Source organism: Armigeres subalbatus, chromosome 3 (assembly GCF_024139115.2).
Source record: "Armigeres subalbatus isolate Guangzhou_Male chromosome 3, GZ_Asu_2, whole genome shotgun sequence".
Lineage (NCBI taxonomy): Eukaryota > Metazoa > Arthropoda > Insecta > Diptera > Culicidae > Armigeres > Armigeres subalbatus.
The window spans coordinates 124,674,036-124,701,663 of NC_085141.1; the positions used below are offsets into that span (position 1 = coordinate 124,674,036).

General features: G+C 36.8%; 1 pseudogene; it reads right to left on the bottom strand.

The window, feature by feature from the left end:
* LOC134221966 (diacylglycerol kinase eta-like) overlaps positions 1 to 27,628 on the bottom strand; it is an 89,097-nt pseudogene that overhangs the window by 16,473 nt on the left and 44,996 nt on the right.

Genomic DNA, 27,628 nt, shown 5'->3' on the forward strand with positions numbered 1-27,628 from the left:
TTTATAATACACGGTAGAAAAAAAGTACCTACGGTTGAGTATTTCAAACTCACTTTTGGATTATTTCTTCACATTTTTTCATTCACACTTCTGTTGGCAAAAAACGAAGCAACTCAACGGCGTCAATTCAGTACGGCAGGAAAACCTTAAGTTCATTCCACAAAAAGGTCTAAATAATTTTCTTACCTGAATAGATTGTCGTGACATTGTGAGGATAATCTGACGGTTGACGTACGAGAACTGACATCACGAACAATCCTGAAGTATGGTTGGTCTTTTTCTGTTTTGTATAACAGGTCATTTTATAACATAATTTCTATGTGTTGAATGAATGTCTATGTGGAATGAACATACCTGGAACCCTTGATATTTCTGATTTGTTTTAGCATAAATTTGAATTACAGTTAGCTTACAGTTAGAAGAGTGGAAACTTCTTTACTGAAGTCTTCTAGACTTCTATAACCAACGAACTGTCCTTGCAATTATTTTGCTCTTACATCGCCACAACAAACGGGTTAAAAAAAAAGTCGCAGCTTTTTGGGACAAGATTAAAAAATTGGCAACTTTCCGGATGTTCCGGAACTCCCGGAAGACCACTAAGAGGCCACCAGTGGTCAATGAGTGGTGCTTGCATTGATTTTGCACTGACATTGCTACTACAAACGGATTAGAAAAAGTCGCAGCTTTCTGGGACGAATTACAAACATTGACCACTTCACCGGATGTTCCGGAACTCTCGGAGGACCAATAGGTGGCCACCAGGGGTCAATGAGTGGTGCTTGCATTGATTTTGCGCTGACATTGCTACTACAAACGGATTAGAAAAGTCGCAGCTTTTTGGGACGAATTACAAACATTGACCACTTCACCGGATGTTCCGGAACTCCCGGAGGACCAGCGGTCGGCCACCATGGATCAAGCAAGCGTAACTTAGCATTGTTTTTTTTTGTCATTTTGCGATTACGAAAGATGATAAAACCTGGCATCTTGGAATTAAGAAAATGGTGACTTCGCACGTTTTTCTGAATCCGGATCATTCGTATGTCAACACGGTGGCCTATGCACCCCACAGTGGTGCGTTTGGCTAAAATCGTGAACTTTTTATTTTACCACTTCAGGGTGTTATTTTTTGACATCGGTGTCTTTGGGAATAAATTTTAGAAAAATATGGCGCATCGAATGACGAAAAGTTGTAGTTCCAATTTTTGCCACAGGTGGCGCTGCAAAATGTAACTTCTTTAATAAACGATTTTTAAATATGGTGTCTTTGGCAAAGTTGTAGTGTAATTTATTATGAATTTTATTGCTCAAGACACCGAGTGTTCATATATCATCGTTTTTGCAATACGGGCGTTATTTATGGACAGACCCTAAAAAAAAAGTAATTAAAGATATTTTCGAAACTAACAGTTTCAGGTCAATACAATGTTCTACAAAAATGTATATATAATCAAAATAGACCAATTCTGGAAAAATCCAGGGATGTTTTTTTGCAAACATGACTTGTTATCGGCGATTTAAGGTCGAAAATAGTGATATTTGAAGACTTCATATGCAACAGAGGGGCAAATTTGGGCAAGGAAATCCCCACAGGATTTAAAATATCTGGTCTGTAGTTTCATATGCATATAATTATGTCTGTCTCCACGTGTATCCAAACAAGTATTTCAAAATTTCATAAATCGACATTTTCAACTGATATTTATATAATAATTGAGATTTCACCACACTGCATACCACGCTGTTGAATGTTAATGTCAAAAGAAGTGCAGCGTGAAGCTATTTTTTTGTTCTCTTCATCCAATCATTTCACACAATGCAATTCTGACGTCATACGCTACTAGGGATGTCGTAAAATCCCGAATAATCGATTAGTAACTAATCGATTACTCTTTATTCTTATTGAATCGATTCATCGCTGGGTAATAATCGATTTAAAATTAATCGATTATCACAACGATGAATCGATTAATCGAGGTAATCGAATAATTTGCGACATCTCTTTAACGCTAAGCGAGAGAATGAATGAGTTGACACCTTAACATTATACACTTAACAATGAATCCCAAGCATTAGCTGGTTTTCTACACACCAACTGCCAGCATTCAGGTGCTATCATATACATACATTTCAATTAATCGATTAATCATTGAGATAATCGAATTATATGGAATCGATTACTTACCAACGGTTAATCGATTCAATAATCGACAAGAATCGAGAATAATTGATGAGTTACTAATAGATTAATCGGGAATTAACGACATCTCTAAGAAGTCGCAAATTATTCGATTAATCGATTCATCGTTGTGATAATCGATTAATTTCAAATCGATTACTACCCAACGATGGATCGATTCAATAATCGACAAGAATAAAGACATCTCTAGGAGCGTATGACGTCAGATTTGCATTTTGTGAAATGATTGGATGAAGATAACAGAAAACCAGCTTCACGCTGCACTTCTTTTCACATTAACAGTCAACAGCGTGGTATGCAGTGTGGTGAAATCTCAATTTTTATATAAATATCAGTTGAAAATGTCGATTTATGAAATTTAGAAATACTTGTTTGGATACACGTGGAGACAGACATAATTATACGCATATGAAACTACAGACCAGATATTTTAAATCCTGTGGGGATTTCCTTGCCCCAATTTGCCCCTCTGTTGCATATGAAGTCTTCAAATATCACTATTTTCGACCCTAAATCGCCGATAACAAGTCATGTGTGCAAAAAACATCCCTGGTTTCTTCCAGAAAGTGGTCTATTTTGATTATATATACATTTTTGTAGAACATTATATTGACCTGAAACTGTTAGTTTCGAAAATATCTTTAAATACTGTTTTTTTAGGGTCTGTCCATAAAAAACGCCCGTATTTCAAAAACGATGATAGATGGACACTCGGTGTCTTCAGCAATAAAATTCATAATAAATTACACTACAACTTTGCCAAAAACACCATATTTAAAAATCGTTTATTAAAGAAGTTACATTCTGCAGCGCCACCTGTGGCAAAAATTGGAACTACAACTTTTCGTCATTCGATGCGCAATATTTTTCTAAAATTTATTCCCAAAGACATCAATGTCGAAAAATAACACCCTGAAGTGGTAAAATAAAAAGTTCACGATTTTAGCCAAACACACCACTGTGCACCCCAGGGATCTAAATTGTCCTTCTTCATCGTTATCGTTGTGAACCATTTTGTTGAAGGTTCCATCATTCAAAATGGACAAGATCCGATAATACATGATCACGAATATGCTAGTTCTGGAGTGATGCTAAACTTTTTGGGGGGTGTTGCAATATTCAAAGTAGGTGTTGCAATACTTATTTTTGCGCTTCCATACTTTTGGCGGGTAGTGTATGTTTGGGTTGTTGTTCCAAAAGAACATTGCGCATTTAACGGTTATAGTCATTGAGACATCAGTAATAAAAAAAAGAAAAAATAAATAAATATTTCTTCTACTAGAATTACTTCTATAGAAATTCTCCTAATTTAAAAAGTAAAATTTGCCCCTCCGAAGGTCAGGACAATTCCTCTTGCGTGAATTTTGTGGAATTCCTCCTCCTTGAAATTAAGATGAGTTCCTCCTTAAGTAATTTATCCTCCGAGGTTCTCGACGAATTATTCACCTCATCCTAAAAAATCTAGATTTAGATCTAATAACTCTGGGGAATTTCTCCATCACCAATTATTAGGAAATTTTCTCCTATAAATTATAGGAAATTTCTTTTCCTTGTGTTCTGGGGAATTCCTTCGATAAGACTTCTAAAAAGTTCCTTCTACACGAATTCCTGTAAAATTGTAGGAAGGTGGTTCATACCGTCAGTTTTTTATTCCACTCCAAGAATTCCTTATCTATGAGTTTCAGGGATTTCAGTGGCCAGAAGGAATAATACGAATGAGTAATAGGGGAGAATGTTCCCAAACCGACCCCCTAAATGGCAGAGGCCATGAGGTCGCGAAAAACGATTATTTTGCCAAGTTTTGTAGTCTATATTGTAGCGGGGACATTATTGTATATTTCTGGGGCTTTATTGATTATGCGGCTGTGGAAAGTTAGGAGATACAGGGGGTAAAGTGAAAGTATACGTTTTCGACATTCTCAAAAATGATGGTCCGAAACCGACCCCCTCCTATAAAGTCCAGAACTGACCTATATTTCGCACGCAATTAATTTGAATAACGACAAACGAGAGTGCAAACATATTAGCCGACAGCGCCATCTACGAAAAAACGGGGAATCAATGGGAGTTGATGTAGGGTATGACGGTAAAATGTGTCCTCCTGGCCAATAAGCCCATTTTTTCATGACTTTTCATCATAGCTTTATTAACCTTCCGGTTAAAAAAAAAGTACGTTTGTCGTTCACAAGAGTGGCGACCTGCGTGGACCAGGACAAATATAATCCAGGACCATGCGAGTCCCGGAAGGTTAAGTGTTTTCTGTAATATTTTCATATTTAACACAAAGTTTGCAGAAATTGTTTTGAAAAGTAATAAGTAAAATTAGTTATTTAAGTATCGCCATCCAGTATATTAATCCGTTGTAGGGCCGATGTCTACGTAGCGGTTTTTTAAGCTGCGTGCATGCCGCGTTCACGCAAGGTACCCAATATCAAATAATGGAGTAAGGCACACGTATACATATGTACGACTACATTTGATGCTAAGTACCTTGTGTGAACGCGGCGTGCACGCAGCTTGAAAAAACGCTACGAGGGCATCGGCCCTTATCATCGCTAGATAAATCTAGACCAACATTTGAAAAGGCCGTAACAGCCAAAATTTATGCCATCTGATTCTTCGTCTACATAATAGCTATATTAAATTACAAATAAATACAAATTTTGTAGACGAAGAATCAGAAGCAATGTTGGTAAAACCATCCATCCATAACACTCATTCATCGTGCACCCACACTCACCCACACGACCGTTGGCGAAGGTGAATAAAAAAGGTGATTTCTGTATTCCTTACGAAACTTTTTTCGTATCGCCGTGCTCTTGGAAGTCGTAAAATCTTGATTAATCGTAATCAGTCCGTTTGATGAATTAGGTCTAAGTGCAAACCAAACTTGGTGAGGTGCACAATGTTTAAATCCGCCACAGGTGAAAAGCAACGACAGTCCGTCATATTTCTTCTTCTCCTACTTCAGGATGCTCTTCAGGATGCTCAGGATGCATCAGGCTCATATCAGAAGCGTTATGCATTCAATTCGGACCATTCCATCAGAGTTCTTTCTGGACAATATCTTCGGGTGATAGTCATCGATATATGAGGTCAGCAGGACTGCCTATTCCGAATACATGACATCAATTTAACGACTTTGTTCCATGTCGTGGGTGGAGGACCAATCTGTTGAAGCACACATGTTGAATCTGTCCAATGGTATGCTGAAAACGTTAGCCTTATAGAGGATTAAACCTTCATCGTGAAATTGGGATATAACAAGCGCACCGCAAAGTTTGAATCGTGGGATCGACTGACTTCGAAGTAGAGTCTCTTTGGATACGAATGATAAAATTCGCATTATGGCTGTTTCATTCGGATCTAGACTTCTGAGGTAGATAGAACTACAATGCGTCTATTATTAGAGGTTCTGATTCATCCAATTTCAAGCGGTTGTCGTTCATATAACATCGACTAATGAAGGTTTGACTGTAATATGAAAACGGTGAATATCCAGATAATAATCCCGACTAGATATTGACTTTGGCGAACCTCTCTAATCGACTACTATGAATCTATACCACCTTGTCAAAAGAAATTCAGTCGAATGATGTTTCGTCATTAGACATGACGTCGAATAGATTAGGTCATATGACCATTTGGTCGGAATTGAATTTTAGGCCAATAATTAACGAATTATGATTGGAAGACAATTTTATACTGAACTAATTACTGTAAGGTACCCCGGGGCAAGTGGGACCTAAAAAATGCTAGTTCAGCAAAATCGTTAACGCATACTTAGAAAACAGGGCATTTCAAGACATTAACCACGAATACATCATTATATGCTTCCGTTGTTGAAGTGTAGACGTGTTGTAAGCCATTTATTCAGTTACAAAAATATTGGTAGTGACATAAATAAATTTACCTGTGTGACCCACTTAGCCCTTTAAACGGGGCAAGTGGGACCTATTCTGCTTTATACTGTCGAACGAAACTAATTTGAAGAATGTAGGTATAATGTTCATGTAATTTCTGAGTCGCAATAATCATGGATGGAGGTTTATTGCTTGTTAGACTTTTGTTTTTACAAAAAGAAAGTGATTACAATGTTAGCAAACATAAAAACAAGACAATAGCTGGTTTACTGTTTAATTGGCTATTGACTGGCTTTCCATTACCTTACTTTCCTACCAAATGTGTTAGATGGAAGAGATGAGCAAATCTTTGTTCACTTTTCGAATGAATGTTTCTCTGTTTAGAACACAAATTATTACATAAATTAGAACTTCAAAAGGAACGTTTTTATTCAGTGGATGCGCAGTGTTGTAAATTTGTAATAGAACGAAATGACAAATTTATGTCTTAAGCACTTTATTTATCTGAAAATCTGTTAATCTGATGCGATGTTTAAAAATAACAATACACAAGAAAAACCCGTAGAATAAATAGATTGTTTGCACTGTAAACGGAAAATTTCGCATAGTTATAATCATTGCTCTTTTCCACGAGGAAGATAATTTCCAGAAAGTAAAATACACATTTGGTAAATCAACTGTACACTACTTCTTGACAACGAATCATACAATATCAACTGCATTCGATTCAGACCCATATGATATATGAGTGTCGAAATTATTTTTCACTAGAAAACAATCTAAAAACAGGTAAAATGGCTCTATTGAAAATGTTTTTCAAATATGTCCCACTTGCCCCATGTATGTTAAAATTTAAAGGCAAGTGAAAATTGTAGATTTAGACTTTAATCAAAAGTTTTAAATTGCTTTCGATGTCACACAATTATTTAATTGCTTAAAATATTCACTTTCCACGTCAATGATAAATTTAGAAACGACTATTTTGTTGGAAATCCATTGAATTAAAATAAAAGTAATGGATTTAGTCGGTAGTTTAAAGTCATGATTAAATAATACCATTAGTATGGTGCCGTAAATGGTTTTGATTCCAAATTTTGTAGTGTCATGCGAATTCGTTGATAATTCTTCATCATCTTTCTAGAACATTGTTACCATTGGAAACGTTCACCGATTAATTGGCAGCGATAGTACCCACTTACCCCGTATTTTCACTGACTAAAATAAATACTCCCCCTAAACAATTAGAAAATTCCCATAAGAAAATAGAAAATTGCCAATAAAGAAATCAGGGTATGACCAATGAATAAATATAAAATTTCCACAAATAAAACAAAATGTCCATAAACTATTAGAAATTTTCCACAAAACAAAAATAAATAAGCACTTTTAAAAGCAAAAATAGCAATTATAAAAGAAGAATTTTCCATAAAGGAATGAAAATGTTCCATGAAAAAAAATACAAAATTTCCATAAATAAATCAATATTAGCAATAAACAATTACAAAATTTTCCACAAAATAAATATATTTTTTCCATAACAAAATAAAAATTTTCCACGAAATGATCAATAAAAAGCAATAAAAATATGAAAATTTCCATAAAGAATAATATAAAAAAGAAATCAAACTGTGCTTTTTTTTCCATAGATGACCCCTTCTTCAAAAGCTATAAAGGGCAGCAGGGACTATGTCCAAGGGCTTGACGACCCCTCCCCATGGCCACTGCGAGTTAGGGGGCCTGCCTAGGATGTGGTGGGGTTTGACAGTGGGCTCTGTTAAACCTCTACAAAAAGCTGCATGTGTCCATAAGCAGGCCCTATCAAACCCAGTCAGCACATGAACGTATATGGTGTCGTGTAGGATGCTGAAGTGCAGGCGATAGAGGTACTTTTCCACACAACATGTATGTATATCGTCTCCAATTTAGCATCTTGTATTGCACCATGTGCGATTTTATGTAGACTGGGAAGCGACCGTGTGCCGCTCAAAGCGCACGAGCCCAACACGAGTGCCAACCGGCACATCAGGATTAATACCAGTGAGATCCTGATTACGGTATACTGGTCAAGGCAAGTGACACATACACGCGCGCGAAAGTAATGCAAAATAAACGACATGTAAAATGAACGTAAATTTACATTCTTATTTAACGTCAAATAGAGATAGAATAAGGGTTGCTGAATAACATTAGCTTTCCGATTACTATCAATTATTTTAAATTTTAACCCCGTTTCTTTTTTATTTTTCTTACGTTAATGAAATGATAACGCGGGCGCCTAATCCGAAATTCAAATGAACAATCGCTCACTTTGAGCGATTGATTGTTTATTCTCGCGAAGAATGAACAATTGAACAAATTAAGGAAATGCTGCTGTGTAGAAGTTTCATAGGTCACATCACTTTCCATGGTGAATCCCGATCTATGTTACTGATTACCCCACCCATCTAATACTACTTCCTTCCCGTGGTAAATGTGGAGATGCAGAGGTATTCTCGGTCTCTAGTAGCAACGATTACCACACACTCACATTCCCTCCCTTTCCCAACTGACTGTAAGGACTTGGCCGGCGCCGTTATTGATCAACATTTGTGAGCTGCTGAAACGTGCACTTCGAGAATAGTTGGTAAATCCCAACCACTATTCACTTGGATCGTAGTGCAATTTGCACCAGTTCTGATCAATCACGGAGTAGCAACCATTGATATGTACAGTCAGTCTAAGCTAAGCTAAGCTAAGCATAGACGACCCCTTCTTTAAAAGCGTTTAAAGTTCATGTAAAATTTCATCAGCTTTATTGCTTTCTTGTATTTTTTAATGGAAATTTTCTTATTTTTTTATTGCTCTTTATTGATTATTTTGTGGAAAATTTACGGAAAAAAATATTTATTTTGTGGAAAATTTTGTAATTGTTTATTGCTAATATTGATTGATTTATGGAAATTTTGTATTTTTTTCGTGGAACATTTTCATTTCTTTATGGAAAATTCTTCTTTTATAATTGCTATTTTTGCTTTTAAAAGTGTTTATTTATTTTTGTTTTGTGGAAAATTCTTAATAGTTTATGGAAATTTTGTTTTATTTGTGGAAATTTTATAATTATTTATTGCTCATACCCTGATTTTTTTATTGGCAATTTCCTAATTGTTTATGGAAAATTTCTAATTTTAAATGGAAATTTTATTTAGCTGCCATTTTCACATGCCCCGGGGTACTTAAAATATTGAGTGAAAGAAAGAGTTTCAATGAAAAGAATAAGTAAACCATTTCCATTCGTCCAAATGTCCCTCCGACTAAACGTCCTTTCGACGAGATGTCATTTGACCAAATGTCATTAGGCTACATATCAATCAACGAAATGTTCCAAAGCCGACTACGATGAGGTATTGGCAATACAGGCATACCTCGATAGTACGTACACCTGCATAATTTTAGTGTACGTACTATCGAAGCACAAAAAATACCGAACAAAAAATTAATTTTTTTGATTTTTTATTTATTTGGGAGTGGTGGAATGTTTATAAAACCGCTCGGAAGCCAAAATTTCGATAGAAGGCTCTGTACTCTAAGCATATTCGTATTTGATATAGTACACAACGGACCAGCATGACCCAGATTTTTTCTTTAAATGATGCCTAAATGTAGCATTGAGCAAAACCATCGTCTCTCCTTGCGAAAAACAAAGTAGCCTTTGCGCGGAAGTGAACGTCATAATTTTTCGCCCGCTCGAATTTTCATTTTCGCAGCGATTTTTGCCTTTTTCGACTTCGCGCGGCCTTGGAAATGATAAGTGGAAAATTTATGAAATAATTATACATTGTGTATTGTATATGCTTTGAAAGCCACGAATATAGTGCTATTTTAGTTAGTGAAATTATGTTTTATGTGCTATTGAAAGTTGATTGGATCAAGAAGAGAAGATCATCAAGTTAAGAGGATATAAAAAGCAAGCGATATCGATTTACGGAAGTATATTTTACAGTTTATATTGATTTCGGCCTTGGTTTGCTTCTGTTTTGACTAGCTTCAGATCTTTCTTGTCATTGTCTATTTATCTATCGTTTTCTCTATCTAACTAATTTCTAATACTTCCATTTGGGGTTATTCTACGTCTAGTAGTGTCTCTTTCGACTACTCTCCCGAGAGGCTATAATGAAAGATATCGACAATTCTCGCTGTATTCGAAATATTGGAAGAAAAAAGGAAGAACTTGTTTGTGAGACAATAAACCAGAGTGCGTTTTTGTTTGGTATGTAAATAGTTCGCGAGAATAGGCAGATTTTGACCTGCATTATGTAGGGCTAGTATTAGGTAATTTTATTTTGACTTTTTTGATTCCAGTAACTAAAAAGTCAGTATTTGCATATAAAAACCACTAAATTAAACAAAAGCCACTTTTTTTGGAAAATGGTCACTGTTACTTTTTTCGCATCGATGATTTCGAAGCTCAAAATAAAACCACTTGTACTTCCTGTTAACAGGTTTGCACTACTCTACACTAAAACTGAAAAACTCTTTTATACTGCGAAAATCGGATAAACTTACATATTACTTTTTTTTGACGTCGGAGTTGTATTTTGACATTATGAAATGTCGTTTACCAACTCGGAAGGGCGAAAATACTGAGCAGAGTAGCCACGCGTTCAATGCAGTGCTTCTTGGTTAAATAAGTAAAATAACCCGAATTTTAAGAGCATTGGATGAGCTTGGATGAGCTCAGTCGAGAAGCGTAATACTTTCAAAGCTCAATTGAAATTCGTACATTTAAATTTCATATTTTTCTCGGAGATGTTTGAGACAAATATTCTAGCATTATTTTAGTTCTATATGATAAAATATTAGGAAAACAAACTGATTTTTATTTTCTACGCGAGCTTTCAGAAAACGAAACACAATAAAATTCTTTGGCTATCGTATTTTCTTTACAAGCACGATATTTCCTTTCCATTTCCTTTTTATAATTCTACGCCAATCCTGTTTCTTCTTCGTTTCTATTATAAGTATGCGTCTGTTCACCCTAAGTAATTGATTGCCCTCCCTTTGATAAAACAACAACGTAATGCATATGTGTATCGTAGAACTTAAACTAAAATATAAGTGAACAGTTGCTCACCTTGAGCAATTGATTGTTTATCCTCGTGAAGGATGAACAATTAGAAAATTTAAGTACAAAATTATTGGAACGCGAGAAACATGGTTATACTAGCAACTTGTTATGTACGCACAATGACTCATTCTTATTTCGGAAACCATTCAACCCCAAAGATTAACGCATAAGGAACTTCCAAGAGACTGAGTGCGCGATGGATCATGTTACCACTTGATACGCCAACTTGCTCGGTAAGAACGTGAAGTGAAAGCAAACATCGATTTCTTCTGTGAAATCTTATGAGATCGATCACGCGATCCGGTAGATTTATTTTCGGTTTGTGAGAAAATTTATTATTGCACTTTGCATTGCGTTTTTGTTCAGTTTCAATCATACTACACGTCAAACACGGCATACCGTTCACCAAAACGCCACACTGCCCATCCCATTTATCCAACATCCCAGTGATTACTCGTGGAAGTGCAGATGACTCGTCGGCTTCCATAAAAGCGAGTATCATTTTCCTACCCATTCCTTAATTGACCTGCATTCGGACACGGCCGGCGCTGGTATTGCTTAATTTTTGGTCACCAGTTTTTACACATTGAGGATGATGTTAGTCCCAAACATCATCTATTGGTTCTCTGTGTAATTACAGCTGACCTGGCAATAACGGAGTAGCAACCGTGGGCGGTCAATCATGCTCATGCTCATGCTCATTGAGCAAAACCATCGTCTCTCCTTGCTCCAAGAACGCCCATTCAATTCCTACTAGAATTTCTTTCGTATTTCAGTCTGAAATTTCTTCTCTGAAAATTCCTTATCAAAATTAGCGGGCTTGGTAGTCATATGGCTACTGCTTCTGCCTCATACGCAGGAGGTCGTGGGTTCAATCCCAGGTCCGTTCCATTAAAAAAAACCTTCCCCTCGGATATGTTACCTTGCCGCGGTGGGTCGGCTTACGCCATTAGCACTGGTATGGCAACCAAAGACATATCCTGTCGTGGTGGTATCACATGTTGACTATTTTTGTTTGGTGCCGCGTTACATATCTGGCATTGACGCATCAATTTACGGCATATGCATGTAATCCAACGGATATCGTGTCTTAGAGCCTTCAATGGTAATGCAGTCAGGCAGAGGCCTTTTTCATCAGTGATAATGATGTGAGTTCTCTTCTTTTCGGCAATACTTTTCTGATGCGTTCCCTGTGACGATGAGTCGTAGCCACGCTTATACTTAGCTTGCTAGGCATTTATTGATACACAATGTATTCAGGACATTCGTAGGGAAATGACTAATGGATTCACTGAGTACAAGTTTTTTCAAAACTAGGAACGTGGTGCCAGTCTTATTTTGTTATGTCTCACTTCGAAGAGCCATAATAAAAAATACCACACATTAGAATGATGGTATATGAACAATCTTATGACGGCTTCATTCTCGATAATTTTTACTAATAGTAGGGAATAGGCGTGATGAAGCTTTACCTTGCCACCGAAAAGTGAATCCTATAGCTGACTCATAGCTGATCAATAGTACATTATAGATATTGACAGTTTAGAAACGATTAAGATACTTCTTAGAACATAATAATAGCTTTAGACTACCTTGACAAAGGAATAACAATAAAATAGACCAAATGCACGAACAGTTTCCAGTTTTTACAAGACATAACTTACACAGACACAGAACGAAAACAATGAAGAACCAATAACTCAGGTAAACAAAGTAATTCGAGAAACCCATACTTCATACCTTCTGACCATAAAGACAAAAATGACATCGTACACATCAATCTATATAATTAAGAATGAGGTAATGGGAGGGAATATCTATTAAAGTTGTTAATATAATGTCTTTTGAGCCAGTTCAACAGTGTCTTAATGGACGACATGATTCTTGTACGGCTGGAAAACTGCTTCAAAAGTTATTAGCTTGTAATTTTTTATAAATCAGGATTGAACACTTTCTTATATTTGATAAAAAAAAAACTTCTGTCTCAGTTTCTACGATAAAGCATTGGGCAGCATGTCCCATGTGAGTCGAATAAACTGCTTCGGTTGATTTTTAACGCGTACAATGACAATAGACGTCTAAATAGCATAAAAACTGGCTGAATAATGTGACTTTTACAACAAAATGACAAAAATGACTTTAAACGATTACGATCTTAGTTAGCATGAGACCTCTCTGACTATCTATGAACGTAATTCCCTCTGATTCAGTTGCAACAGCGTCTTCTTGGACGACATGTTACGTGTACGGCTGGCAAACTGCTTCGAACGGAATTATGCAACGGTATCATCAAAGGCCTGGTGCAGAGGTTTCTACTCTATTCAGAGTCCCGCCAGTAAACCTTCAAAAAAAAAAAAAAAAAATTTCTTCTCTGAAAATTCCTTATCAAAATTAAAAAAACTAAATTTAAAAATTGCTCCTGGATTTGTTTCAGATATTCTTTCAGGATTTTTTCCGAGAATATATCCAGAAAATTCATCGGTAAAACCATCAAGAATTTTTCCAAAAAATCCTCCTGAGACTCAAACCAGGAAATCCATCGCGAATTTCTCCAAGAATTACTTTAGGAAATTCTTCAGGAAATCCTTTCCTCCTACGAAAATTCCTTCGAAAATTCTTCCTGAAAAGAAACTTCCCGGAGCAGTTCTTGGAGGAATTTTATGCAGAATAGCTTGAGTAATTATTGTGGAAATTCTGAATCGAATTCCCGGATAATTCTTGAAAAACTTTTCGAGGGTCTTTTATAGGAATTTCTGAAAGAGTACTTGAAGTAATTTTCGGGGAAATTCTTGGCATAATTTTTGGGAAAATACATGAAGGAACATCTGGAGGAAAAAATAGGATGGATTCTAGAAAAAAATCCGGGGTTATTTTTTTAAGATTGCTGTGAATTCCTGGAAAAAAATCTCAGAAAATCCTGCAGGGCATTTTGGATGATTTCGTGTAGACATTTTAAAAGAAGTACCCGCAGACATTTTGAGAATTGCTGCAGGATCTTCCGGGAGAATTCCTTAAATAGTTTCCAGAGGAATTTCAAGGGGATTTTTTTTAGGTAATTCCGAAAGAGTTTTGATGAAATTTTCGTAAGAATATCTGAAGAAATAGCCAGATGAATTTGCACACGAATTTCCGGGAGAATTCCGGAAGAAAAATATCCGGGAACAATTTTCCGGGAGAGTTTTTGGAGCAATTTTCGGCTTCCATGTGAGTTTCTGAAGAAATTCAAAGGGAATTTCTGGAACCTGAAGAAATCTTGGCGGAATTTTTGGAGTAACTTCAGAGAAAATGTAAAGAGGAGTTTACATGGGAATCAACTGAATGATTTTCTGGTGGAAATTCTGGGAAAGGAAACGTGGAAATTTTCCTAAGTGTATTGCTGAAGAAATCACCGAGAAAATAATGGAATTTCTATAGTATGTTTGAAAGGATTAACGGAAAAATACTTGGCAATAATTTGAGATGGATGTTCGGAGGAATTTATTAAAAAATCGCGAAGAAATTCCTAGAGGAACTTCCGGAGAAATTCCTGGAGCAACTTCCTGAAGAATTACTGGAGAAGCATTTGGAAGAATTTCTGGAGAAACTTTAGGAGGAATTCCTGGAGGAACATCCGGATAACTTCCGGAAAAATTGTAATACACGAAATTGATTAACGCCGCCGCCAATCACCAGCGGCGTGACGCCGCCAAGCCACCGCCACTGGCTGAAAATGGCGCACAGGTCTAGATAGAATATCAAGTTGAATTCTGTATGGAATTTTCGACCAAACTTCCAAGGTATCCCAGCAAGAACCCTTGGGAGAAACTACTGTTCCAGGATAAACTTCGTCGGAAATCCTAGTAAGACGTCTTAGAGGAAATTTTCAGCCAAATAAATTTATCCTCATTTTAATAACGCTGCTAATTTGCTTTTCAAGCAAAAAATTGTCACCGACAAGTGGATAGAATGGAACTAAACATACTGTAGACTGAGTTAAACAGTAAAACATCTTGTCACAAATTCAATTTCATGAATCACCATTCCCATGATGGAATTAATTTTCTCTACGGGAAATATTCTTTGGTCTATCAGATGAATTAAAACACATGGGGAAGATAAGAATTGTTTAATAAGGTGGATAGCTAATCCTGCTTACTAAGAAAAACATACCCATTCAATTTCAATCATTGCTGACTATCATGCCGATGACATACTCACGCGTGTGCATGTACGAACGCGTCCAAGACAAGAGAATTCCTTTTGCTGATATTCTGCTTTATGAGTGCTTGGACGCGCTCCGCAACGCTCGACGCGACAGCATGCTATTACCCTTAGAGTATGTAATCAGATGTTTCAGATGGTCCTTTAATTGTTTAAAATAATAATATTTCAAAGATTTGCTACTAAATTCGTTATAAGCTCACGATGGTGTGTAAATCATATGTGAAATTATTACGTAGCCTATGAAGGACCCCACGCATGTGCCATGATCAAAGCATATACAAATTTTGACTTAAATCATACAGAAAACTGAACAAAAAATTTTTTTTTTGTGTACGTACTATCAAGGTAAAATGTACGTACAATCGAGGGTACGTTCTATCGAAGTATGCCTGTATAACATTGATATCATTGGTTTTTGATAATGTTCCGAAATAGAATAGAGGCTATTTCACCATCAGTACCTAATATTTTGCTATTTTGCTAGGTTTTCAATTTTTCTATAATCCACCAGGATCTTCAGAAGTTTCTGTTAGCTCAAGTTAAAAATCTTCATTGGCATTCGGATTCGTTTCTTCCGCTGCTGATTGAACTCCCTCACATCCACTGAAATCGTCTGTTCAGTTTATCCATGTATCTTGTGGATTATTTATTCAAATTTAACCAAAAATCTATTGACGAATTATCCATTTAACTAATTACCTATTACCGACTAAACACTTTCAACATTCGACTAAATGTTCTTTCGACTAAATGTCCATTCGACCAAATGTCATTCAACTAAATGTCCCTTCGACCAAATGTACTTTCGACTAAATTTCATTCGACGAACTGTTCCAAAACCATATGTTATCTATATAGACCTATTCGAGAATTACCCTTGCTGCGAGCGAATAATGGTATTCTTCATAAATGGCATACTGCTGAAGCGTGCGACATGCTAGGAAGGGATCTGGTTTTGTTCCAGAAGACATCGGAATGCGATGCCTTAATACTCCACCCAGTTTGGAAAGCGCGTCTTCGCTTTTGGATGGGAAGGATTTTTCTAGAAAATACATTTCCACTTCCGAATAATGGTGGTTTGGGAATCCCACCTCTTCGCATGGCCAGAACCGCTCTATTATTTTTCCTAGCCTGAATATGACTCAAAAAGCCGGCCTACATGAAGGGAATTGGTGGAAAACAAGCCATCACAGATTATCCAAATGGGTACCGTGGGGGTACCGAAATCCATCCACCTTATAAGATATCAATAAATTTAAAAGGGTTTAAGGCATATTTAGTTTATAAACTATTTATCTTATCTGGTTCATATGCTTGACAGCAACCTTTTTGGTCATTGAAATTGAAAGGAGGCTTTGAAATTAAAATAACTAAAATTAAAAACAAATCGCTCCCCATCAAACGTGAAGTTTCAGGTGTTTACCTTAAAAAGCCTCAAAAGCATTTGGAATAAAATTTCAAATAGCTATGCATATATGTAGTAAGATCAGCGGAATAAACATCTAAGTGAACGTTTCTCAAGATGCGTATTGAACTATTTGCATTAGTAGTTAAGTTAATCGATCTGACTCAATTCGAATATTTAGACAAAAAATAACTGTACGGATTTCGATTCTATGATTCGAAATCCGTCCACAGTGAACCCATTAAAAATCGTCATAGCTCTACATAAACTTTCCTCCATGATATGCCAGATCTTATTAATTTACAAGGGTGCACATGACATGACCTATGAAGTGATAAAACCTACATAATCATTTATCTAAGCTAAAGAGAAACTGTATGGATCTGAAAAAAACAAACTACCAGTGACATAGTCAAACTATGTAGCCCCACTCTTGAACAAAGGCATCGTCTTCTGCAGATGTGACTGGTTTGATTTTAATTATGTCCACCACGAAAACCTCAGACGCTAATAATGTCCCACGCTTGGACCTTTCTTCTTGAACCACTGAAAAAACTCAAACCTAATCACTCCTGCGATTTCAATCTCAATATAAAATAATGAGGACAAGCATATGTCCTGGAAAGGGTTACGCTTCTGCATTTGATTCCATGAATTCTGTTAACAAGCAATTACTATTTTTATAAGTTGGTTTCCATCGCTCTGATAATCCATCGTGCGTTCAGGCTACAGTACACAGGATTGCAGGGAAAACCAACTCTCACGTGCTTGACAGCACAGCCCAGCACCGTTCCCTTCTTTCGCATTTTGTATGCACGGATGTGGAAAGCTTGCGAAATGGCAAAGGCTCATCTATTTTGCATCAGCACATCCCCAGTAAATGGATTGCTCGGGTAGGTCGGTAGCACGCCGTCATATACCCACCGATACAAATTTGCAAACCTGGCATGGTACGCTTCGGTAGATAGGTGGGTACCCATCTTCCCTGATACCATCGCCGCCGTGCCGTGCCAAGCGAGATGAAAGAAAATCAAAAGCAAAACTCACCTATCCAGCATCTTGGTGCTTGACTTTTCGTACCGCTCGAGCAGCTGCGGCAGATGTGCGTCGTCATCGCAGGAGCTGCCCCAGCCCAGAACCCGGGCGAGGTCATTCCCAGTGCCCAGGGGAAGCACGGCTATTTGGCATTGTTTCTGCAAAGAGAATAAAACGAATCATAATAAGGTGCTGCCCTGGATGGCTTTAATTCATTTTGGGTGATGGTCACTGTGTAATGTTTGTGGTTCCTAGGAGTCGTTCGATTACTTGGTATATCTGCGTTCTTATTATCCCTATACAAGTTTAACATAAGCGTTTGAGCTTTGAGATAAATGTAATGAGCATTGTAAAATGAAAGAAAACGATCCGATTTCTGTTTGGATATACATTATATCATAAAATATGTATAGATAGTCAAGAATGTTATTTATGTAGAGATAAGAGTTTTATTATAAATTATCAAATGGTAAATAAATGAAATGAATGAATTTAAAGAGAGTAGATTGATAGCAATTACTACACCCAACCGGGGATTGTAAGATTTACAAATATTGTATGAGAAACTTCCATTTACTTCCACTATATTCACTTATGTATCATCAGATACGTATTTCGTTTTCTATTTTAAAACTTTTTCAGTGTTTTGTTATCGACTACAAACATTATCGATAACAAAACACTGAAGAAGTTTTCAAGTAGAAAACGAAATACGTATCTGATGATACACAAGTGAATATAGTGGAAGTAAATGGAAGTTTGAAGTTTGGTTTTATTTATGGGAAGCTTATATTTATTCTATGGAACTATTCGTTTTATTAAAGTAATTTTTTGCTTCCTACGTTGTAGGACTTACTACCTCACTGCCCCGAATGCCATTATCACGAAGGCTACTACCATTATTAAAAAAGGCCAAAACTGCTTCCGAGATACCTCCGCAAATTCCTCCAGGAACAGTCTCGGAATCCCTCCAGGAGTTCCTCCGGAGTTATCTCCAAAAGTTTTTCCGGAAATTCACTCAGGATTTCCTTCGTATATTTATTTGAGAATATCTTCGGCAATTCCTTCACTATGGAAAGTCTACCAGAAATTCCTCCTGAAACTCCTTCAGGAGTTCTTCTGAAAAGTCCTCAAGAAGTTTTTTCTGAAATTTTTCCAAGAGTTCTCAAGGGAAGACCCTTAGGAATTCCTTCAAAAAATACTCCCGGAAATCCTCCAGGCGTTCCTCTGGAAAATACTCTAAACACTATACTCCAAAACTGTACAAAATACTTCCACCAATTTATCAGAAAATGCCTTTAAGAATTACTCCGGAAACGCCCTTCAAAAATTCCTTCAGAAGTTTACAGAAATTCCTCCAAGAAATCCTAGAGAAATATCTCCAAGAGTTCTTTCAGAAATTCATCCAGGAGTTCCATCAGGAAGTTCCTCTAAGAATTCCTCCATTCTTGCGGAAGTTCCTCCAGAAATTCCTGCGGAAAGTCCTCCAAAAAATCCTGCGGAAATTCTTCCAGGTATTTCTGCGGGAGTTCCTCCATGAAGTTCCTGCAGCAGTGCTTCCGGAAATTCATGCGGGAGTTCTTCCAGTAATTCCTTCCGAAGTTGCTCCAGGAATTCCCACGCAAGATCCTTCTGTAATTGCTCCGAAAGTTGCTCCAGGTTTTATAAGGAAATATAGGGATTCCTCCGTATGTTCCTCCGTAAGATCCTCCAAGAATCCCTTCTGAAGTTCCTCCAGAAAATTCTTCCGAAGATCCTCCAGGGGTTCCTTCGGAAGTTCCTCAAAGTATTCCTGTAAAAGTTCCTCAAGGAATTCCACAGGAAGTTACTTCGGTAGTTCCCGCAGAAGAACAATTCTCGGGTACTTGTTCAAAAGGACGTATGTGATTATGTGAACAAAGATCCAAACGTCGATCTGTCTTATCTGATGGCACTCCCACGCAAACCATCGCCACAGACAGGTGGGGGAAGCCTTCGGCTACCTGATGGTGGTGTTGGTTCACGTAGGAGTGCCATCAGATTGGACAAAACGACGTTTTTATCTTTGTTTACAAAATCACATACGTCCTTTTGAATAAGTACCCGAGAATTAGAAATTCCTGTAGAAGCTCCTCTAGAATTTGTTGCAGAAGTTCCTCCAAGAATTCCTCCGGAAGTCCTCCACAAAATTCCTCCGATAGTTCCTCCATGAATTCCTGCAGAAGTCCCTCCAGGAATTCCTGCGGAAGTTTCTCCAGGAATTCCGGAGGAAATTCCTCCAGGAAATCCTGCGGAAGTTCCTCCAGAAATTCTTGCGGGAATTCCTCCAAATTCCTCCAAAAGTTCCACCAATAATTCCTTCTGAAGTAGCCCCAAGAATTCCTGCGGAAGATCCTTCAGGAATTGCTCCGAAAATTTCTCCAGGTTTTTTTAAAAAAAAGTTCCTATAGGTATTCCTCCATATGTTCCACCAAGAGTTCCTCCGGAAGTTCCTCCATGAATCCCTCCGGAAGTTTCTCCAAAAATCCCTCCCGAAAATCCTCCAGAAAATTCCTCTGGAAGATCCTTCAGGAATTCATGCGGAAGTTCCTCAAAAAAATCGTGTGAAAGTTCCTCAATAAACTCCTGCAAAAGTTCCTCCAGGAATTGCTCCCGAAGTTTTCCAAGGATTTCCTCTCAAAGTTCCTTCAGGAAGTCCTCCTGAAGTTTCTCCAGGAGTTGCTCCGAAAAATCCTTCAGGAATTACTCCAGAAGTTCCTCCAGGAATTTCTCCGATAGGAATTTCTCCGGAAGTTCCTCAAGGAATCCTTAGGAAGTTCCTCCAGGTATTCCTACGGAAGTTTCTCCAGGAAATCTTGCGAAAGTTCCTCCAGAAATTCCTGCTGAAGTTTTTCCAGGAACTCCTGCGGAAGTTCCTTGGGGAATTTCTATAAAAGTTCCTCCAGAAATTCCTGCAGTAGCTCTTCAAGGAAGTTCTTCCAGGATTGCTCCGGAAGTTCGCTCAGCAATTTTTCAGGAAGTTCCTCTAGGATTTCCTCCTCATGTTCCTCCAGGAGTACCTTCGAAAGTTCCTCCAGGAATTCCTGTGGAAGATCCTCCAGGGGTTGTTGCAGAAGTTCCTACAAGAATACCTCCAGAAGTCCTCCAGAAAATTTCTCCGATAGTTCCTCCAAGCATTCCTGCAAAAGTTCTTCCAACAATTTCTGCGGAAGTTCCTTCAGGAATTCCTGCGGAAATTCCTCCAGGAAATCCTGCGGAAGTTCCTGCTGAAGTTCTTCCAGGAATTACTCAGAAAGTTCCTCCAGTAATTTTTGCGGAAGTTCCTCCAGGAATTGCTCCCGAAGGTCCTCCAGGAATTTCTCCGAAAGTTCCTCCAGGAATTCCTCTAGCAGTTCCTCCTGGGATTACTCAGGAAATTCCTTCAGAAATTTCTGCGGAAGTTCCTCCAGGAATTTCTATGAAAGTTCCTTCAGGAAATCCTCCGGATTTTGCTCCAAAAATTTCCCTGCTAAAGTTCTTCGAGGAATTCCTCCCGAAGGTCCTCCTAGAATTCCTCAGAAAGTTCATCCAGGAATTCCTTCGGAAGTTCCTCCAGGAATTTCTCCTAAAGTTCCTCCAGGAATTCCTCCGGAAGTTTCTTCAGGAATTTCTCGGGAAGTTTCCTCCGGTAGTTCCTCCAGTAATTCTGCGGAAGTTCCTTCAAAAATTACTCCCAAAGTTCCTCCAGGAGTTCCTTCAGGAATTCATGTGAAAGATCCTCCAGGAGTTCCAGCGGAAGATCCTCATGAAATTCCTGTAGAGCTTCCTCTAGGATTTGCTGCTGAAGTTCCTATAAGAATACCTCCAGAAGTCCTCCAGAAAATTCCTCCGATAATTCCTCCACGACTTTCTCCAGAAGTTCTTCCAGCGGAAGTTCTTTCAGGAATTTCTGCGGAAGTTCCTCCAGGAAATCCTGCGGAAGTTTCTCCAGAAATTCCTGCTGAAGTTCTTCCAGGAATTCCTGTGGAAGTTCCTCCAGGAATTGATCCAGAAGATATTCCAGAAGTTATTACTAAGGAACTTCCTGAGGAAATTTAGAAGAAACTTCCAGAGGAATTCCTGGAGCAACTTCCGGAGAAATTCCCGGAGGAACTTCCGGAGAAATTCCCGGAGGAACTTCCGGAGAAATTCCCGGAGGAACTTCCGGAGAAATTCCTGGAGGAACTTCCGGAGGAATTCCTGGAGGAACTTCCGAAGGAATTCCTGGAGGAACTTCCGGAGAAATTCCTGGAGGAACCTCCGGATAAATTCCTGGAGGAACTCCAGGAGAAATTCCTGGAGGAACTTCCGGAGTAATTCATGGAGAAACTTCTGAAGCAATTCCTGGACGAACTTCCGCAGGAATTCCTGGAAGAACTTCAGCAGGAATTTGTGAGGGAACTTCCGCAGGAATTTCTGAAGGAACTTCCGCAGAAATTACTGGAGGAACTTCCTGAGGAATTCTAGGAGGACCTTCGGGAGGAATTCCTGGAGGAACTTCCGGAAAAATTCCTGGAGGACCTTTGGAAGCAATTCCTGGAGGAACTTCCGTAGAAAGTACTGGAGAAACTTCCTGAGGAATTCTATAAGCAACTTCCTTGAGAGTTCCCTGAGAAACTTCCGGAGAAATTCCTGGAAGAACTTAAGGAGCAATTCTTGGGAGAACTTCCAGAGGAATTCCTGGAAGAACTTCTGGAGCAATTCCTGGAGGAGCTTCCGCAGAAATTGCTAGAAGAGCTTCCGGAGGAATGCTTGAAGGAACTATCGGAGGAATTTCCTGGAGGACTTCTGGAGGAAGTTCCGGAGGACTTCCTGAAGGAACTTCGAGAGAAAATCCTTGAGAAACTTCGGGAGCTGTTCCTGAAGGAACTTCTGCAGGAATTCCTGGAGGGACTTCCACGGGAATTCCTGGAGGAACTTCCTTTGGAATTCCTGGAGGAGCTTCCGCAGGAGGAGGAATTTTCTGGAGGAACATACGGAAGAATTCGTATAGGAATCTCCTCAAAAAAAAAAACTGGAGAAGCTTCCGGAGCAATTCCTGAAGGATCTTCCGCAGGAATTCCTGGGGAACTTCGGAACGAATTATTGGAGGACCTTTCGCAGGAATTTCTGGAGGAATTTCCGCAGGATTTCCTGAAGGAACTTCCTCAGGAATTCGTGGAGAAACTTCCGCAGGAATTCCTGGAGGGACTTCTGCAGGAGTTCCTGAAATAACTTCCGCAGAATTTTCTGGTGGACTTCCGGAGGTATTATTGGAGGAACTTTTGCAACAAATCTTAGGGTATCTACGGATATTTTTTTAATTCCACAGGAAATTTCGAAATTTTTAAACTTAAAATTTTTAAATTTTTAAATTCAAAATTTTAAAAATTGAAGCACTTAAATATTTGAATTTTCAAATCCTTAAATTATTTTTTTTTAATTTTTAAGTTTGAAAATTTAAATGAATTAAAATTTAAAATTTTTAATTTTTAAGTTTTTTATTTTTAAAATTTTCAAATTTTTAATTTTCAATTCTTTTTAATTTTTTTAATTTTTATATTTTTATATTTTTATATTTTTAGTTTTGTGTATTTTTTTATTTTTATATCTCTTTAAACCTTGAATTTGAAAAAAAAAATTCCTAATCTTAAAATTTTTATATTTTTAAATCTTTATACTTGATTTAATCTTGATTTTTTTAAATTTTTAAATATTTAAATTTTTAATTTTTTATATTTTTAAATTCTTAAATTTTTAAATTATTAAATCTTTAAATTTTTAAATTTTTAAATTTTTAAATTTTTAAATTTTTAAATTTTTAAATTTTTAAATTTTTAAATTTTTAAATTTTTAAATTTTTAAATTTTTAAATTTTTAAATTTTTAAATTTTTATATTTTAAATTTTTAAATTTTTAAATTTTTAATTTTTGAAATTTTTAATTTTTAAATTTTTAAGTTTTTAAATTTTTAAATTTTTAAAATTTTAAATTTTTAAATTTTTAAATTTTAAAAATTTTAAATTTTTAAATTTTAAAAATTTTAAATTTTAAAATTTTAAAATTTTTAAATTTTTAAATCTTAAAATTTTTAAATTTTTAAATCTTTTAATTTTTAAATTTTTAAATTTTTAAATTTTTAAATTTTTAAATTTTTAAATTTTTAAATTTTAAAACTTTTAAATTTTTAAGTTTTTAAATTTTTAAATTTTTAAATTTTTAAATTTTTAAAATTTTAAATTTTTAAATTTTTAAATTTTTAAATTTTTAAATTTTTAAATTTTTAAATCTTTAAATTTTTAAATTTTTAAAATTTTAAATCTTTAAAATTTTTAAATTTTTTAATTTTCAAATCTTTAAATTTTTAAATTTTAAAATTTTAAATTTTTAAAATTTTTAAATTTTAAAATTTTCAAATTTTTAGATTTTTAAATTTTTAAATTTTAAAATTTTTAGATTTTAAAATTTTTTATCCTTTAATTTTTCAATTTTTTGATTTTTTAAATTTAAAAGTTTTTTTTATTAATCTTTCAATTTTTCAAATTTTAAATTAACTTTCTTTTATTTTTTATTTTTTAAATTTTTAAATTTATTGATTTTTAAATCTCCAAAATTTGTATTATTAAATTTTCAAATTATAAATTACAAATTAAAAATCTTTCATTTTCTTTGTATTTTCGAACTGAAATTAGCAATTTCATAAATTTATTAAATTCTCAAATGTTCAATTTTGACTATTATTTGTTTTCTAATTTTCATACTCCTAAATTTTAAATTCCATAGATTTAAAAAAAAATCTTCAAATTCTGTTTTTATTTTTTTAGCTCTTATAGGCATGACGAGCAATCTGCAAGATTGTCCGGTCACAGGAGTGACCAAAACAAACTTGAGGGATTGTTCAACTCTGGACACACACACGAGGATGATACAGTAAAAACTCTCAGGGGAAATACTGCGCTCATCACACACTGTATTGACTACGACCACCGCTTCGACCTCACCAAACCTACAATAATCGACGAAACACAGAAAAAGACCATACTACCGTTCCTGGAGATGGCATGGATACACAACCAAGAAACAAGTATTAACAAACGAACAGACACAGAAGGACTATATATGAATTACTTTTAAATTATAAACAAAATACATACGCTGAAACACAATATTACAAAGTAACAAACAGTAAACAGTACAGATTCTTCTTCTTATTGGCATTACATCCCCACACTGGGGCAGAGCCGCCTCGCAGCTTAGTGTTCATTAAGCACTTCCACAGTTATTAACTGCGAGGTTTCTAAGCCAAGTTAACATTTTTGCATTCGTATATCTTGAGGCTAGCACGATGATACTTTTATGCCCAGGGAAGTCGAGACAATTTCCAATCCGAAAATTACCTAGACCGGCACCAGGAATCGATCCCAGCCACCCTCAGCATGGTCTTGCTTTGTAGCCGCCGTCTTACCACACGGCTAAGGAGGGCCCATGGAGGGTTACTTGGGGTCAGTCAATTTAATTAATCAAATTACACCAACATGGGCATTTCAAATTTCGTTTCGTTTCGCCAGGAAAAGTGTGTTATCGCATACTCTTACCTCAAATACAATGATGAATAACACCTTTGCCTAATTTGCTTCAACAATTGACAGACTGGCTGTCAGCTGTCGAATTCTTTAAATTTAACAAAATCTTTATTACGAATCCTCTTCTGCCATCATAGACATAACTCAGTCCAATCCGTCATTTAACATGTATACCTGAAAGTAATTGAGCATACATATATCTTGTACGTCCATCAGCTAAAAAAATGCATCGAGGAAAATAATCCCAGGAAAATAATATTACCATTGAGAAGCGCTAGATGAAAACAAAAAGGCTTACTTTGTATGATAGAGGCTGACATGTGCTCGTCACATCTAATCAAATGAAAGGCACAGTCAAATCATTTGATATGGGTATCATCTGGTTCGCGCCGTCAAAGTTCAGCCTAGCCAAAAGCCGATGACCCTCTTGAAGGTTTTCCTACTTGAAATCGGATGCCCGGAAAAAAAAAGTTGAACACTCGTTCGTCAGACCTCATTCAACTTCCGAAAAAGTTAGCCATCGCCAGCAGCGCTATCGCCTAATTCTAAATCCGCTTAAAACTTCTGCCAGTTCCAGCAATCGTGCCACAATATCTATGGGATTATCTCTGTCACGAACGGCCACGAACGGTGGCTAATGTGGGATCCATCCCAATGAGAAATAAGTCCTAGCAACTCCATAATCAGAGATAGGCGGAGGGAAAAACTGTCGAAATGGCAACGTATGAAAGAGTCTGAAATAGTGTAAATAATACTGGCATCACTTGACCTTTAGGCTTGCCTCTTTTGGTTGAAAAATGTAAACATGTCGAATTGAAACCGCTTTTGACGGTTTTTCGATTGGAACCAAGATGGCGTCTTCGCCCATCTCTTATTCTAGTATTTGTACTAAGTCCCGCTTTTCCGCAATCAACTGTCCTTTGGCAGCTTCTGAGTATCCGACCAGAGCACATCGACCAATAACAAGCATTTCGAATTCAAAGTTTACCTATCCGGCGATTTTCGCAGAAAACTTCATTCAAATTGGAGTGCTTCTCTTCATCCGTCTCTTCATGACCACCATGGAAATCACGGCGGGGCGGTGGGGGGGGTCTGTGTGTGACTATGAACTAGACACCACAAATTGCTGGAACAATAAAGCTTCGTCTGCTCGTTTTGTAACCATTAGTATTCAGTGTGGGCTGTGAAACAGTAACTGTAGCCCATTTACCGCTGCTTAGGGAATACTCTGTGGATACCGAGAAAAAAGATTCTTTTTTCCTACCCATAAACGACTATTTCACCTTTACCGCAGAGAGATTTATGATTACATACACCGTCATTGTTCTGCTTCTGGATCAACGGCCCTTTTGAAACTTTCCCTGCCTTTCAAGTTTGTGTTCCTTTTAGAATTTTTCTCAGTTTTGTATAAAATTAAGGCTCAATATATCAATGTGTTGCATAAAATTTTGTATCAAGTGGTATGTTAAAAGACACACCATAATCAGCATTAACACCATAAAAGAATGTTTCCTAACAGGCTTAGGCCGAGCATCGATAGGAAATCCTTCGTTTTTATTGCACTGCTAACTGGAAACTTCTTCACAATGCCATTCAAGCCTAGAAAAGATATAACAGCTGTGCGCTCACTATGGTCAGTACTATTAGCAGCAACATCCTCATCCATTTTTCACGTGTCCATGAATGAAGCTCGAACAAAGACGCCAGAAGCTGCATACTGACGCTATTTATGAACCTTTGACCTAAGTGTCATTCAATGCCCTGATGGGTTGGGTGACTATTAATAGCAGAGGTATTATCGTCGCATCGTTCGTCTGTCTTTCGATCAAGACCAGAAGTGGTGAAGATAGAAAAAATGTTCATCTGGAAATCCTAAGTAGAAGCATGGCAAATGAGACCCTCTCCGCCGTCTGTGTCGCAATGGGCAGTCTTGTCCTGCACTATGAAAAATAAATATTGCTCTTTAATTTTGTATCTCTTTGATGTCCATATGTTTAATAATAATTTGGTAAGTAGAACTACACTGACTCTCAGCTATCACCTACGCAGTGACTGGCTGAGATTGTGGTTATGGAAGGAGTGTTTCGTTGCCTCCCCTAAATATATATTTTTCCTGCTGGTTGTCGTTGGCAGTGCTAAAATTGTAGTTTTGAATAGCTCAACCTCTTAAAATGTTCATTTTGACTGCAAAATTAGTGTTTCAAAATTTGAGCTCGATATTATCAATTTTCCACCTTATCGGCCGCGACGATTTGAAAT